Source organism: Sarcophilus harrisii, chromosome 3 (assembly GCF_902635505.1).
Source record: "Sarcophilus harrisii chromosome 3, mSarHar1.11, whole genome shotgun sequence".
NCBI lineage: Eukaryota > Metazoa > Chordata > Mammalia > Dasyuromorphia > Dasyuridae > Sarcophilus > Sarcophilus harrisii.
In genome coordinates, this window is record NC_045428.1 from 131,423,144 (window position 1) to 131,441,400 (window position 18,257).

The 18,257-nt window shown below is 34.3% G+C and overlaps 1 pseudogene; it reads right to left on the reverse strand.

Moving 5' to 3' along the window:
- Positions 1-957: 957 nt before the first annotated feature.
- On the reverse strand, positions 958-16,634 carry LOC111720205 (annotated as a pseudogene).
- Positions 16,635-18,257: the final 1,623 nt, after the last annotated feature.

An 18,257-nucleotide genomic window follows, 5' to 3' on the forward strand; every position in this document is an offset into this window, starting at 1 on the left:
TCTGGGGTTCTCTAAGTATACCATCATGTCATCGGCAAAGAGTGATAATTTGGCTTCCTCATTACCTATTCTTATTCCTTTAATCTCTTTCTCAGCTCTTATTGCTATAGCTAGCGTTTCTAATACAATATTAAATAGTAACGGTGATAGTGGGCAACCTTGTTTCACTCCAGATCTTATTGGGAATGGTTGCAGTTTGTCTCCATTACATATGATGCTTACTGATGGTTTTAAATAGATGCTGCTGATTATTTTAAGGAAAAGTCCATTTATTCCTATACTCTCAAGTGTTTTTAATAGGAATGGATGTTGGATTTTATCAAATGCTTTTTCTGCATCTATTGAGATGATCATATGGATTTTGTTAATTTGGTTATTGACATGGCCAATTATATTGATAGTTTTCCTAATATTGAACCAGCCCTGCATTCCTGGTATAAATCCTACTTGATCATAGTGTATTATCTTGGAGATGATTTTCTGTAGTCTTTTTGCTAATATCTTATTTAAGATTTTAGCATCATATTCATTGAGAGATTGGTATATAATTTTCTTTCTCTGTTTTCAGCCTACCTGGTTTAGGTATCAGTACCATGTCTGTGTCATAAAAGGAATTTGGTAGGACTCCTTCATTCCTATTTTATCAAATAATTTTATATAGCATTGGGGCCAATTGTTCTTTAAATGTTTGGTAAAATTCACATGTAAATCCATCTGGTCCTGGGGATTTTTTCTTAGGGAGTTGTTTAAAGTATATTCAGAGAACTTTATTTGATAAGATGTTACAAAAGTCAGGTGATTTTATTGTCTCTAGACATTTTTAACAGGGGTGATTCTTCAGTATATATGGAGAAACTTTTCATTTGGATGTTCTATAAAATAAACTGAAAAATAGAATAAAACTTGCCCACGAGTGCTGCTTTGTCAAGGTCAGCACTTACCCATGAAAATGTGAAGTTATCCCAGATTTAGTTTTATTCCCAAACAAATTGAGGTGTCTCCAGAAAGATACTTAAAAACAAATATTTTAAGGAAGAACAGCTTAAGTTATGATGAAGATACTTCAGGGAACTATCTTTAGGTTTTCTCAAATCTTTTAGTTAGAACATATTTTAAAACTAGTATGTACAATATTTTCACATATTCCAAAGAAGCACCACAGCATTTAAGCAGACATCTATACAGGAACATTATCCTGGTTCAGTCAGTATGTCACCTGAAAAGAAAGAAAAGATCTACTCAGAACAGGCTGACATTGAAATATAGACATTTTTGGACATCTAGTCACAGCTTGAACCTTCCCTAAAAATGTTCAGTTAAAGTAGTTATCAACAAAAGGTCACCAAATGAGTCAAGATATTGGGGAGCCATTGGAAGAACTGGTTTTTTTTCCTCAGCCATCTGTGATCTTTAATCTCATGCTGCTTCCATGGAATGAGCCCTAGAGACAGGTTACTAAAACCTGAATTTCCAATAGCTACTTGCAAGCAGAGATCCAGCAACTTTATAAATGAAATATATGGAATTCCTAAGCTTTAAACCGGCAGTGCATTTCTTTTCCAGGCTTTTGCTTGCGTATTTGTTGACTAGAAAATTAAAGCAAAATTTGTTGAAGAAACCTTCTTTTGCTAGTGGCAAATTGGGGGTGGCCAGAAAATAGTACATTAAAAAAATGAAGAGAAAGATCTTCAAAGAAAGTTTTTTTTTTTTTTTTTTTGGCCTATGACTATTTCATATGCAAACTGGTAGCCATAGGAAAATACAATGGAAAATTTCTAGTTCATGAACTCAAAGAGGCTTTTGATTTCTAGTTTTCAGTATCAAATCAGTAGCAAAATGTAAGATTTTACTCGAAGATAAAAAGTCTTTTTCTTTAAAAAAAGTTACTATTAAAATTTTATTTTTAGATTTTGGACATTAAAAAGGTTTTTTGTTGTTTTTGTTTTTTGTCTTTATTGGGATTGTTATTTAGTTCATATTTCCACTTTAAGAAGTATTCTTCAAAACAAGTTGTACTGGAAATTTGTGTGCTTTCTAGAGTTCCCAAATTGGGGCATCAAAATATACTTTCTGGACTAGTTCTCTGGAGGATCTAGGGACCACCCTTGGACTTAATGGAGGAGTAAAGAAGGCAGGAGACTCAAGAGGATGGTCAAAGATGGAGTGTCTATTTCAAGTCCTCTCAGCCCTAAAATATTTTAGTATGATTGCATCATTATAGCACATTAAGCATGTGCCAACTAGAGAACCATTATATCATCACATCACACTAAGCAAGTTTTATTGTAGCATTACATCACCACAGCACACAGTGCAATTGCTAACTATAAGCACCCTGCTATTGATTTGTAAATGCCCCTCTTTACTGTATCTCTTGAGTCAAGTAGAATACAGGTGGTCAGGCTCTCCTTGACTTCTAAGGAAGGGTGAGAGCACTAAAGAGAGATGGGGAGCCAAAACAGACATTGTCAGCAGGTTCCCTCTAAACTGAAGGGTCTTATATCTTACCCAGAGTTCCCCCACTATCTGTGGCCCTCTACAGGCAACACGATTATATGATGATCAGTTCTGATGGACGTGGTCCTCTTCAACAACAAGAGGATTCAAACCAATTCCAGTTTCAGTAATGAAGAGAATAAGCTATACCCAGAGAGAGTACTATGGGAAATGACTGTGAACCACAACCTTTTCACTCTTTCTGTTATTGTATGCTTACATTTTTGTTTTCCTTCTCAGATTTTTTTTCTAGACCTGATTTTTCTTGTAGCAAGATAACTGTATAAATATGTATGTATATATATTGGATTTAACATATACCTTAATATATTTAACATGTATTGAACTACCTGCCATATAGGGGAGATAATAGGGGGAAGTAGGGGAAAAGTTGGAATAGAAGGTTTTACAAGGGTCAATGTTGAAAAATGATCCATGCATATGTTTTGTTAGTAAAAGCTATAATAATAATAAAAATAAAAATTAGTGGAGACTTTGATGGTCTTATTAAAGTAAAACAACAACAACAACAAAAATAAAAACAAGTCATACATAAACAGGCTGCTGTGTTAGGGAGCTGCAGATACAGAGAGCTTGGTTTGAAGTAGTGCCTTGGAATTGGTAAGACTGAAGCCATTTATTTCTGTTAACTCTTCAGTCTTTCAGCTTAGAATCTTCCTGAACATCATTACCCTCTTTGGAAAAAAATACTTTTTTGGACAGCATCTATTCCAGAGGTCTTGGAGAATCCTTCAGAGTTTTGGGGACTCAGAACAAAATTGCTTCTTTACAAGTTTGCTGCTAGTGCTTTCTTCATTATGTTTTTCTATAAAATGATGTAAAGTGCAAATATCCTCAGTCATTTGTTGTAGTGGCTTTTCTTGAAAGATAAGCTTAAAATACTCCCATAGCTGAGATCCCCCTTACTAGGAGAAATAGCAGCAGTTTCCCTCATGCTGGGTAAACTATCAGACTGCAGATGGCCACAAGAGCTTGTGGCACATCCAGTTAAGTCTGGGTTGCTTTCTCAAGTCCCAGGGCTGCCCACCCCTCCAGAATGTCCATGATGCTGAAAGTGTCCCACTTACCAAAGCCTCTCTTGTGATGACTGCGTATTTTAAAATCAACCGGAGTCAGGGATTCAGGTTAGAGGAAAGTCATCAATCTTTATTCTTAGCAGAGATGAAGAAAGAGTGGAGGTAGAAGGGAATCGGAAATAGCAATGTCAGCAGCTGAGTCAAGAAGCTAGCCAGACCAGAAGCCACCAGAATAGAACCCAGCCAGCAATCTCTCCCAGCCTCTCTTCCTGCCCCTGTGCCTCCACCCACCAAAATAGTCATTTCCTATACAACACATCAGGACTTGTACCGAGAGTGGGTGGGGGCCATTCTTTCTCCAAGCATATATATTAATAGAGTATAGTCCAATTCCTATTTAGCCTCACTTGCTTGGGACCTCAGTACATCAACTCAAGCCTCAGCCCAACACACTCTTTAAGGCCCTCAAAATCCCCAAGTAACTGTTGTGTTTGATGGAACCCAAGCAGCTGTGTCAGGTTCCCAGGCAGCACCCAAGGCAGCAGCATTTCTGGCTTGGCTTCCCAACTGTTCATGCCCATGTTTTTTCTTTTTTTTAAGATACCCTGTCTGGTAAATTTTTTCACCCTGATTTTGTATTGATTCTGTAATTTCAGAATTTGTTTTGAGGTCTTATTTGAAAGTTGCTTGGAGGGAATTTGGGAGAATTCGAGTTTCTCCTTTGCTTTGCCATCTCACTCCACTCTAGCTAGCAAAATTATGAACATTTTGTAATTTAAAATGCTATTCTGGATAAAATAATGTTTCTATGGTTAGGATGATAATATAAGTATAGTGGATGAGACCAAGATAGCCAAATGCTCCCAAAAAAGTTCTATGATAATTATTATATGGAAGCCCAATGAAAAATAAATTTCTAGTAGAGTTCAACAGAATTCAGCTAACTGAAACTCTAAAATTGGGTTAGCAACATGTTTCAATGCATATATTCATATTTATATATATATGTACATATATAAATATATTATACACACACATATATATATGGACATATCAAATATACATATATATAATATGTGCTTGTTCATATGTATGCATTACATGTTTATGTATATGTATATATATGTATATGCATGTATGTGTTTCCATAAATATTACAGTTCCACTTTCCATCCACAAGCCTTACTGCTTTCAACTTCATGAAACAAGATGCCCCTGCCAGAAAAAATTTAATCTCTTGAGAGAAATGATTATTGATTAAAAATAATTTGGAAAGCTGTTTTACCCCTTTTCCTAAAGTCCTCATTCCAAGGCTCTGCCTCTGAAGGATAGAACTGTTGATAGTAGAAAGAATTTACATTTTCCTCAATCTAAGTAGAGTCTGGTTACTTCCCTCAGAAGTATGTATCCTGCCAAAGGCATTATAAATGTTGAGTGGGTTATATTAAAGATCTTTGACATTTGAGTGTGTCACTGGCCTTTTTTTAAAAAATAATAATATGCTGGCATTATTAATAAAAATGATTAAAACCCCCAAAACTATACCTTTCCAACTTTATAAACATCATACTTTTAAAAATTTTATTACCATTCTTCTAACATAAGCTAATTTTGATATCACTGATTTGATATCACTTCCCTTAGCCACTTCTCTCTTCTGGTTGGAGGGAAACGTGAAACACCAAACTCTATCCAATGCCTTCCTTGACATCTAGAGTTCAGCACCAGAAATCTCAGCTCACTGCATTTCTTGTCTCCTTCTGTTTGGTAATTGCTGGGTGCCCTCCTCCATTTTTTTTCTTTTGTTTCTCCTTTTATGTATTGTGTACTCCTATAAAACAGCAATTTTCTTAAGTCAGAAAATGTGTTCCTTTTTATTACATGTATGTTCATTGCTTTGTACTGGGCTTGGCATATATACTAAATATTTGTTGGGTTGCAAGCAAAAGCAATGACATTATTTTTATTCTTTTTTGATTTTTTTTCCCTGTTTTTTTATTACAACTTTTTATTTTCAAAACATACGCATGGATAATTTTTTAAAAATGTTAATAGCTTTTTATTTACAAATTATATGCATGGGTAATTTTACAGCATTGACAATTGCCAAACCTTTTGTTCCAATTTTTCCCCTTCTTCCCCCTACCTCCTCCCCTAGATGGCAGGATGACCAATACATGTTAAATATATTAGAGTAAAAATTAAATACAAAATAAGTATACATGTCCAAACCATTATTTTGCTGTAGAAAAAGAATCGGACTCTGACATATTGTACAGTTAGCCTGTGAAGGAAATCAAAAATGTAGGCAGGCAAAAATATAGGGATTGGGAATTCGATATAATGGTTCTTAGTCATATCCCAGAGTTCTTTCTCTGGGCGTAGCTGGTTCAGTTCATTACTGCTCCATTGGAAATGATTTGGTTGATCTCATTGATGAGGATGGCCAGGTCCATCAGAACTGGCCATCATATAGTATTGTTGTTGAAGTATATAATGATCTCCTGGTCCTGCTCATTTCACTCAGCATCAGTTCGTGTAAGTCTCTCTAGGCCTTTCTGAAATCAATGGATAATTTGCTAACATTAACCCTGGCAAAATCTTATGTTCAGATTTTGTCCCCTTCCCCTCACCACCTCTCCTAGATATCAAGTAATGCAATATATGTTAAAAATGGTAAAAAAAAATGTTTTAAACCCAATATATGCATACATATTTATACAATTATCTCACTGCACAAGAAAAATTAAAGAAAAAAGAAAAAATAGAAAGAAAATAAAATGCAAACAAATAACAACAAAAAGAGTGAGAATGTTATGTCGTGATCCACATTCAACTTCCAAAGTCCTCTGTCTGGTTGTAGATGGCTCTCTTCATGACAAGATCATTGGAAATGGTCTAAATGATTGTATAATCTTGTTGCTGTCTTGTATAATGATGTCCTGGTTCTGCTCATTTCACCCACCTTTAGTTCATGTAAATCTTTCCAAAATCATCCTGCTGATCATTTCTTATGGAAAAATAGTGCTCCACAACCTTCATATACCATAACTTATTCAGCCATTCTCCAACTGATGGGCATCCACTTAGATTTCATCTTCTTGCCACTACAAAAAGGCTACCACAAACATTTTTGAACATGTGAGTCCCTTTCCCTCATTTAAGATCTCTTTGTGATATAAGCCCAGTAGAAACACCACTGGATCAAACAGTATGCATATTTTGATAGTCCTTTGGGCATACTTCCAAGTTGCTCTTCAGAATGGACAGATCACTTCACAATTATACCAACAATGCATTAATGTCTCACTTTTCCCACAGCCTCTCCAGCATTCACCATTATCTTTTCCTGTCATCTTAGCCAATTAGAGAAGTATGTAGTGGTACCTCAGAGTTGTCTTAATTTGCATTTCTCTGATCAATAGTGATGCAGAGCACATTTTCATATGACTAGAAATGGTTTTAATTTTGTCATCTGAAAATTATCTGTTCATATCCTTTGGCCATGTATGAAATGAAGAATAACTTGAATTTTTATAAATTTCAGTCAATTCTCTATATATTTTAGAAATGAGGCCTTTATCAGGTCTTTTGGATGTAAAATTGTTTTCCCAGTTTTTGCTTCCCTTGTAATCTTGTGTGCATTAGTTTTGTTTGTATAAAAACTTTTTAACTTAATACAATCAAAATTATCTGATCAATAATGATCTCTAGTTCTTCTTTGGTCACAAATTCCTTCTTCCTCCACATATCTGAGAGGTAAACTATCCTATATTCTTCTGATTTGTTTAGAGTATCATTCTTTATGTCCAGATCATGAACCCATTTTGATCTTATCTTGGGATACAGTGTTAGGTGGGTCTATGCTTACTTTCTGCCATACTAGCTTTCAATTTTCCCGGCAATTTTTGTCAAATAGTGAATTCTTATCCCAAAAGGTGGGGTATTGAGTTTTTCAAACACTAAATTGCTATAATTATTGTCTGTTTCATCCTGTGATTCTAACCTATTCCAACTACTCTATTTTTATCAACTACTCTATTAATACCAAACTGTTTTGATGACTGCTGATTTATAAAATTGTTTTAGGTCCAACACAGCCAGGCCACTCTCATTTGCATTTTTTTCATTAATTCCCTTAAATGTTTGGACTTTTGTTCCTCAAGATGAACTTTAGTATTACTTTTCTATATCTGTAAAGTAATTTCTTGAAAGTTTGATTGGTATAGCACTGAATAAGTAGATTAATTAGGTATTATTGGTACTTTGATTTTATTGGCTTGGACTATCCATGAATACAATATTTTTCCATTTGATTAGATCTTTTTGTGTGGAAAGTATTTTGTACTTGTATTCAAATAGTTCCTGACTTTACCTTGGCAAATACACTCCCAAATGTTTTATATTATTTACAATTATTTTATTTTTATTTTTTTAATTATAACTTTTTATTGACAGAGCCCATGCCTGGGTAATTTTTTTGCAACATTATCCCTTGCACTCACTTCTTACAGTTATTTTAAATGGGATTTCTCTTTGCAACTCTTGCTGCTGGAGTTTGTTGGTAATATAAAAAATGCTGATGATTTAGGTAGATTTATTTTGTATTTTGCAACTTTGCTAAAATTGTGAATTGATGATAGTATTTTTTACTGATTCTCTAGGGTTTTGTAAGTATGCTATCATATCATCTGCAAAGAGTGGGGATTTGATTTCCTCATTACCTACTCTAATTCGTTTAATTTCTTTTTCTTTTCTTTTTGCCAAACTTAACATTTCTAATATAATAGTGAATAGTTATAGTGGCCAACCTTGTTTCACCCCTAATCTTGTTAGGAATGCTTCTACTTTGTCCCCATTATATATGATATTTGCTAATGGTTTTAAATACATGCTACTGATCATTTTAAGAAAAACTCCATTTATTCCTATACTGTCTAATTTTTTTTTAATAGGAATGGTGTTGGATTTTATCAATTTTTTGGCATTTATTGAGATAATCTTATGATTGTTATTAGTTTGATTATGGATATAGTCATTTATTTTAATAGTTTTTCTAATATTGAACCAGGCCTACATTCCTGGTATGAATCCTACTTGGTCATGGTGTATTATACTGAGGATGACATTCTGTAATTTTTTTGCTAATATTTTATTTAATATTTTTGTTTCAATATTCATTAGGGAAATTGGGCTATAATTTTTGTTCACCCTACTTGGTTTAGATATCAACACCATATTTGTGATAAAAGTAATTTGGTAGAACCCCTACTTTCCCTATTTTAAAAAATTGTTTGCATAATATTGGAATTAATTGTTCTTTGAATGTTTGATAGAATTCACATGTAAATCCATCTGGCTGGCCGTGGAGATTTTTTTCTTCTTATGGAGTTAATAAAGTGTTCTATGTTTTGTTTTTGTTTTTTTCTAAAGTGGAATTGTTTAAGTAATTTATTTCATTTTCTGTTAATCTGGGCAATCTATATCAAATTTACTGGCAGAAGTTGGTCAAAGTAACTCCTAATTAATGCTCTAATTTCCTCTTCATTGATAGAAAATTCTCCCTTTTCATTTTTGAGTCTAATAATTTCTTTTTCCTTTTTCTAAACAAATTAATGAAATATATATCTATTTTGTAATTTTTTCATAAAACCAACTCAGTTTTATTTATTAATTCAATAGTTTTACTTTTCAGTTTTATTAATCTCTCCTTTTTTAGAATTTCAAGTTTGGTATTTGGGGGATTTTAATTTGTTCTTTTTCTAGCTTTTTTAGTTTCAAGTCCAATTCATTGATCTTCTCTTTTTCTATTTTATAATGAGTGAGCACCTAGAGAGATTTATGTGAGTGAGCACTTAATTATGCTTTGGTTGCATTCCACAAATTTTGGTATATTTTCTCATTATTGTCATTCTCTTGGATGAAATTATTAATCATGTCATGATTTGCTGGTTCACCATTCATTCTTTAGAATGAGATTATTTAGTTTCCAATTACTTCTTGCTCTGTTTTCCTCTTGGCCTTTTATTCCATGCAATTTTATTACATCATGGTCTGAACATCATGCATTTACTATTTCTGCTTTTCTGCATTTGATTTTGATGTTTTATGTCCTAATGTATGGTCAATTTTTGTATAGGTTCCATGAACTGATGAGAAGAAAGTATACATACTCCTTTGTTTCCATTCAATTTTCTCCAAAGATCTATCATACCTAACTTTTCTAGCATTCTGTTTATTTCTTTAACTTCTTTCTCTTATTTATTTTGTGGTTTAATTTATTTAGTTCTGAGAGAGCAAGACTGAGATCTCCTACTATTATACTTTTGCTGTCTATTTCTTCTTGTAGCCTCTTAATTTCTCCTTTAGGAATTTCCATGCTATACCACTTGGTGCATAAAAGCTTAATATTGCTTTTGCTTCATTATCTATGGTACCCTTTAGCAAGGCATAGTTTTCTTTCTCATCTTTTTTAATTAGATAATTTTTTGCATTTGCTTGATCTGGATGGCTACCCCGCCTTTGTTTACTTCACCTGATGCATAATATATTCTGCTCCACCTTTTAGCATTACTCTCTCTATATATATATCACTTTGCTTTAAATGTGTTTCTTGTGAACAATATAATGTAGGTTTCTGGCTTTTAATCCAGTCTGCTATCCACTTATGCTTTATGGGAGAGTTCATCCCATTCCCATTTATGGTTAAGACTACTAATTCTGTATGTCCTGCCATCTTTTGAACCACAAATTATATATTTCTCTTTCCTTTTTCCCTTTCCCTCCTCCCCATATTTTACTTAAGAGCTCTAATTGCCTCAAGCAGCTTTTCCCCTTTAGAGTCCCTCTCCCTTTTTTTTTTAATCTTTCCCCTATTATTTCTGTTTTCCCTTCTATTTAACCTACCCCTTCCCTTTTCTCTTTTCTGCTCCCACTTTTCTATGGTGAGAGAAATTCTGTGAAACCACATATGTCTGATATTTTCTCTTTGAGTCAAATCTGATGAGAGTAAGATTCACACAGTGTTCATCCCACTCCCTTCTTTCCCTCAATTATAGTAGATTTCTTTTGCCTCTTTATGAGATGCAAATCCTTCATTTTACCTCCACTTTCCCCTTTTTCTGGGACAATCCCCTTTATGGCTCTAGTTTCTTTTTATATTATAACAATAACATCAAATTATACATGAACTCTCTATGCATATCCATAACAGAAATACAGTTCTTAAGAGTTCCTTTCTTTTTACCTTTATATGCTTCTTTTGAGTTCTATATTTGGAGGTCAAATTTTTGGTTTAGTTCTGATTTTTTCATCATAAATCAATGGAATTCACCTGTTTCTTTAAATGTCCATTTTCTTTCCTGGAAGATAATGCTCACTTTAGCAGGGTACTTGTTCTTGGCTGTATTCCAAATTCCTTTACATTTTAGAATATCAAATTCCAGGCCTTTAGATTCTTTAAGGTGGAAGGTGCTAAGTCTTGCATAATCCTTCTTGTGGCTCCTTGGTATTTGAATTGTTTTTATTTCTGGCTGCTTGTAATAATTTTTCCTTGCTCTGACAATTCTAAAATTTGGCCACAATATTACTTGAAGTTTTAATTCTTTCAATGGCAATTTTGCCTTCTGATTCTATGACATCCAGACAGTTGTCTTTGATGACTTTCTGAAAAATAGTGTCTAGGCTCTTTTTTCATTTTGGTTTTCAGTAAGACCACTAATCCTTAGATTGTCTCTCCTAGATCTATTTTCAAGGTCAATTGTTTTCCCAAGTAGAGATTTTACATTTTTTTCCATTTTTTCATTTTTTTTTTTTTGTTTTGCTTGACTAATTCTTGATGTCTCTGTCGTTTATTTCCATTTCTGCGGTTCTGATTTTTAATGAATTATTTTCTTCATTTACTTTTTTACTTCTTTTTGTATTTTTCCTATTGAATTTTTAAATGTTGTTTTGTTATATATATATTTTTTATTTCACTATTTTTAAGAAGTGATTTTCCTTTTCTGTTTCACAAATTCTGTTTTTCTGGGAGTTATTTTAATTTTAATTTTTTTTTAATTTTATTTTGTTCAATCTATTTTTAAAGAGTTATATTATTCTCCGCCCCCCCCCCAATTTCACTGTTTATTTTGTAGTAAATTTTCTTTACATAATTTCTGTGTTTCCTTTTGCAAACCCTCTTGAAAAGTTTTTATTTATTTTCCCCATTTTTCTTCTAGCTTTCTTTTAATATCTTTTTTTTTTTTTTTTTAAGTCTTCTAGGACAGTCTCGTGTGATGGGAGCCAATTTTTATCAATTTGTGCTGTATATGAATTTAATCTGCTTTTAGTCTCCTCAGGGTTTGAAATCTTTTCTTTTCTTTCACTATGAAAACTCTCTATAGTCAGAATTCTTTCTGCCTTTTTTAAAACTCATTAAAAAAAAAAAAAAAGTTGAGATCTGTTTTTAGGGCAAGAGAGGTTGTCCAAGCTTCCTCTCCAAGTGGCAGTGGCTGCAGCAAATTTGTGCTGACTCACTTCTGGTGCTGTGTGGCCATGGCCAGGTCCCATGAGATTTTAGGGTTTAGGGGTTCACAATTTATCTTTGTGTTTTTGTTGGATGTTTTATAACTTCTCTGCTGATCTACTGGCTTGCAACCAGGACAGAGTAGCCAACACTGTTGTAAATTTCTCCCTGTAAATTCTCAATATAATTTATAAATAAGGCCTTTATCAGAACCCCGTCTTTTATTCCAATCTGCTACCCACTTCCATTTTAATGGGAGAGTTCAACTAGTTCACATTCATGGTCAAAATAATTAATTCTGTATTTCTTGCCTTCTCATTTATTCTGTTATGCTTTTCTCTTTTGTTTCCCCTTTCTCTCCTCCCCAGTATTTTGCTTTTGATGACCACCTCCCTCAAACAGCCCACCTCTTTAGAGGTCCTCCTCCTTTTTTACACGTTTCCCCTAATAATTCTCTTTTTCCTTCTGTTAGCATTTCCCTATCTTTCCCCTTCTACTTCCCTATAAGGTGAGATTATTTTCTTTGTGAAAACAAATATGTCTGATATTCTCTCTTTGATCCAAATCTATTAAAAGTAAGATTCTCACAGCATTCATGCCCCGCCTTTCTTTCCCTCAATTATATTAGGTCTTTTGTGCCTATTAGTGAGATTTAATTTGCCTCACTTTACCTCCTTGTTTTTTTTTTCAGTTTGAACCCCTTTATACCTTTAGTTTCTTTTTCATGTTGTCATAATAAAATCAAATTACAACCACACTTTATAAGTATGCAAATAATAGAAATATGGTTCTCAAGGGCTCTTTCCTTTCTTATCTTTTTAATGCTTTTTTTGAATTCTGTGTTTGGAGATCAATTTTTTTTAATTCAGTCTTTTCATTAAAAAGAGATTCCCCAGATGGTGGGAGATGGAATGAATCTCTTCATTCACCTATATCGTTGAATTTCCATCTTCTTCCTTGAAATATAGTGCTTATTTTAGCTAGATAGTTTATTCTTGGCTGTAATCCATGTTTCTTTGCCTTTTAGAACATCAGATTCCAGGACCTTTGATCCTTTTAAGATGGAAGCTGCTAGGTTCTGGCTAATCCTAATTGTATGTCCTAGGTATTTAAGATGTTTCTTTCTGGCTGCTTGCAATATCATTTCCTTGATCTAATTGTTTTGAAAATTAGCCATTATATTCCTTGGGGTTTTAATTTTGGGGTCTATTTTAAGAGGTGATCGGTAAACTCTTTCAATGGTTATTCTATCTTCTGATTCTAAGAGAACAGAACAGTTTTCCTTTTTGATTTCCTGTAAGATAATGTCCAGATTATTTATTTCATCATGTTTTTCATGACGTTCAATAATCCTTGGATTTTCTCTCCTACTTCTATTTTTCCAGGTCAGTTGTTTCTTTTAGGAGGTATTTCATGTTTTCTTCTTCCTTTTTTTTTTTTTTTTTTTTAGTTTTTCTTTGACTACTTCTTGAAGTATTATTAAGTTATTCATCTTCCATTTGTTCAATTTTAATTTTTAGTGTAGTATTTTCTTCAGTTATCTTCTTTAGCTCCTTTTATATTTGGGCATTTGAATTGTTTTGTTCATTGCATTACTCCCCATTTTACAAATTTTGTTTTTTAACAAATTGGTATCTTTTTCATATCTATTTTGTAAGGTGTTATGTGTGTTTTCCCTTTCATCAAATCTATTTAGTAGGGAGCAATATGTTTTTTCCATCCCTTCTTGCAAATATCTCATTTCCTTTCCTCAGTTTACTTCTCTCTTTAAAGATCCTTTATGAAATTTTCCAAGAAAGCCTTGTGAAATGGGTACCAGCTCATATCTTCCTTTGGGGCTTAAAGTTGCTTTGCCTTTAGGAACCTCAGAATTTGAGGTCTGTTCTTCTTTCCCTCCATAATAGCTATCTATGGTAAAAGTTCTTTTTATTTATTTATTTTTTTTGCTAATTTTTAAGGCTTGAAGTCTGCTTTTAACAAAAAGGAGTGACAGCTTCTTTTGTTTGCCCCAGGACACTTGTACTGATTAATTTCCAGTGCTAGGAAGTCAAACTAGGTCCCATGTTCTTCCTGGGCTTAGTGGTTTACAATTTGCCTTTTGTAGCAAATCTCCCAAACTACCTGCTTGCAACCAGAACAGAGAACCTAAGAGGCTTACAGAAGATTCACAGGTGTGTGGAAGCTGCAGCACTCTGCCTCCCTGCCCCAGCTCTTGCCCCAGTCTTTCTGTGCTGCCTCTGGGCTCAGCACACTGCCCCCCTGCCCATTTGAAACAGACTTGTTCTGAAGTTCTTCCAGGGTATCTTCTTCTGGAAATGTGTTAAACTCCAAATATTTGTGGATTTTTTAAAATTCCAAAACCAGTTTTAGAGGCTTAATCTACTACTGAGAGAAAGTCAGGTCACAGAAAGTCATGTCTGCTCTCCACCTTCCCCACCCTCTGCCTTACTCATTTTCAAGAAAATTGTACCCAATAAATGTAATCTTCTGGTTAACTTTCTGGAGGTCTCAGGACCAGCCTTGGTTTCAGTACAGTAATCACCACAAAAATAATCAGGAATAAAGTGCAAAAGTCTTTATTGTCTCCTTCACAGTCTGTCTCTTTCACCTGGGGCTAGGCTAGCTTTCTCATGGCCTTCAGATGAGTCTTGGTCTGAGTGCCAGCCCCCAGATGGTGGGAGATGGAATGAATCTCTTCCAGTCTTTGTTGGCTTTTATATACTCTATTATAAGTACATCATCATAGGTGTCAGTCTTGTAGAATAGGTATCAATCTTGTAGAACTGTATTAAGTACTAAGTACATGTAAACTGGAGAATCATTATCTTAATTCCACTGAGTTAATACCTTCTTTCAAGTATACTTCTCCAGAGTTCTGTCCTTTACACATCAGTAAACATTCACCATCTGGCTTTTCAAGAGGAATGTCCCTCAAATCTGGACTTTCAGACTTCAGCCTGAGAGCACATACATGACAGGATAAAGCATCCTTAGATGGATTTAACAACTAATCAAGTAGCAATAATTTCACCTGATAGCCAGATTCAGGAATAATCAGGTGGGAAATAAAGAAATAAAACTGGCAAACTGAGTCAGAAAGATCCCATTTTGAGCAGAGGCTAAGGTTGTCCTCCTAGCTCTTGCCCAGATAAGATGTATATCTATGACAATTCAGAAAGGCATTCTTCTGACTATTTGATAGCATCTCTCTTGAATGGTGGGTTACTGAGTTAATGATCAGGCAATCAAATTCAAAACACAAAAGAATATCAGTTAGAGTTCCAAGAGATTTTATCTCTAATTGCAAATTCTACTAAATGCAGTTTAGGGTTAAATATCTTATTTTTAAAAGTATACCAGGACTTACACACATGAGATTTTATTTAGCATGTTTTATATGTTTAAACCCATCCTAGTGCAAAGAATCAATCATTTAAAAAGCATATGGATTCTTAGTAAGCACAGCACTTGTTTAGGAACTATAAATATTGAAACAGGCACAGGGCTGATGACCTTGTTTACCCTGTTGTTTTCAAGAAATATGGCAATTAAAATTAAGGGAAGTTGATAGAGATCTCAGGGAAGGGGCTGAGTTTGCTGTTGCCCACCCCAACTATTCTTTGTGTTTTCATGGGTTTGATACCTCTCCCCACTCTGTGAAGAGGGATAAAGGTATTTGCATAATTCATACTTAGAGGTGAACTGATAAAGCTTTCACCTAATCCCTGTTGTTCCATACTCAGTAATTACTAATTTTACGTTTAACATGATAACAATAACTCCAAAATAACTTAGTTAACAATTTTAGAATTTTCCCTAATAGTGAAATAGTTTTCCCTTAAATGTTTCCCTTTCATTTTAGGTAAAAAACAAGACAATTCTTAAAATTAAGATAGAATAGATTTTAAAACTGACAACTTTAGTTAATGAGATTCCCTAAATTCTAATTAATTGTTCCAAACTGAATTGCCATTTGTCATTTTCAATTCACACAAATCCTTTCTCTTTTGTGAGCCAGGAAAGGGGTTTAAGGTGCCAGTTTTTACTGACAGGGTCCTTAAAAGTCTGATTGTAAATAACTCAAGGAGAAGCCTTCATTTAGTTGAATTTGCCTCCAAATTACTTTACACATGCACATAGAAATCATTTATTTCAACTTTGGCATTGTACATTGGTTGCATCTAAAAATCATAGAGTTATCAACTATCAAACAATTATATCCAATAAAGCAATTAACATTCGTATATTTTATGCTTAGCACTTTTGTAATCATTATTATTTTTCTTTATAAATCGAAAAACTGGCAGAGACTGAAACAAAGAATATCAGGCTTACCTGATGCTGATACCAAATGCTGAGGCTAGCTGACTTTTTTACCTCACACTGCCATGCTGGGTAGTGCCAGGGGCCCCTTGATTCTTCCCAGGTAATTGCTGAACAGAAACTGCTGAAGGCTGGGGTGACTGGTGCCAGAATCTCTCTTTGATGGTAGTTTCAGGTGCACAGCTAGAGGAATGGTAACCATTGGACTTTACCCCCACTTTCCCAAAACTAGGTTGAGGAGATGTTTGGACAAGGTTGTGTGAGGTCTCCATGGCTGTTGCTGCTTCCCCTGTTTTTACAGGTGAGGCAGAATCTGAGTTTCCTACAATTCTTTATCATTCTCTTTTCTGAATCAGGTCTGAGATGAGAGGAGTTATCAAACAAAGGGACATGAGCTATATTGATCTTGTTAGCAGTTTCCACAACTGAAGTACACTCAGGACTCCCGGGGGTGGAATAGAGAGAGTCCCTTAATACTTTCTGGGGTGCTTTCCTAAAGGAGCAGAAGGAGACCCTGTACAAGATAGGAGTCAAAGAAGGATTAGCAAAAACTTGCTGTTTATCTAGTTTGTTTGTCATTTTCTTTCAGAATAGGGTAAATTCATGGAAAAATCCCCAGGAATTTTTTCCTGTAATCTTAAAATGACTAATTGCCAAAGTTCCTAATTATTGCTCTCAAAACTTTGAGACCCTGTTAAGATGTTATTTTAATTTTAATTTTAGCTAACTTTATTTTTGTAGCCTCCAGCTCAGCCTGAACTGAGGTACACAGGAAAAAGTTAGGTTTTTTCCCTTTCTAAGGTAAGAATCAATCATGTTAAGAAATCTTTCCCAGCATTCAAACTACAGCATAGATGTTTTCTTCTTGCTGGTTGCATTTTAAATCTTTCCAGGTAACAAAATCTAGCTCACAGAACAAACATGTTACAGACATTCTGTACAAGGATGCAGACATAGAAAAAAGTGACATGAAAGAGGACTGTCTTGACTTTGCTAAAAGCCATAAAATTTCTTTCCCAAAAGCCATCCTATAGTACTTTGTCTCCTCTGGCATACCAGAGAAGGTGTGAAGGTGGCAAAGATTACCTAGGACCTTTGCTGAAAATTGCAAGAATTTCCCAAATCTGGGCATCCCCAGTCAAGGAAAAGTTGCTAAGCATGAAGTTCACAACAACCCAGACAAAACTTCTCCCAGTTGCTTGGGGTGTCCCAGTTATAGGAGTGGGGGAGGAAAAAATGGGGGGATTACCTTGATATTAATTGACAAGGAGGGAATCAAGCCAGAGGAGGCCAGACTCTCTCCATACTGGCCCACTACATGTTGAGGTTCAGAAGGAACCCCGACAGATTAGGGGTCACAGACCAGTGTTGCAAAGTGTCTCACAAGAGTTTGTATGCTTAAACCCTTATCTAAGTCAAGGGGCAATTTTTTGTTTGTTTATTTGTTTGTTTTTTGTAATTGTAATTCTAATTGTAGTAGGCTAAGTTCCAAAAGTATTTAGCAAAGAACTAAGGGGGCAAATTTATTTAGTTCTTCATGTCATGGATATGATAATTTTATGGCTTAGAAGTAGAACTGAGTAGTCTCAGGAATTTGATTATCAATGACCACCAGATATAGAAATATCCTAAGGACAGGAGACTTTAGCATCATTAACATATTGTTAGAACAGAAGCACTCTAAGGTCAGGGGACCACAAAATTGTTGCTAATTTACCCTAGAAACTATACCATACCACTTTTGACAGATGTGAAGGCATGCTGAGATAGTACTTATTCAAACCAGTTCCCTGGTAATTTATTTAGATATTGTTAAATATTAGAACAAAATTAAATGCTTGTTATTCAGTAAAAAGATTTACAAAAAACCAGAGATTTAATTCATCACAGCAAGA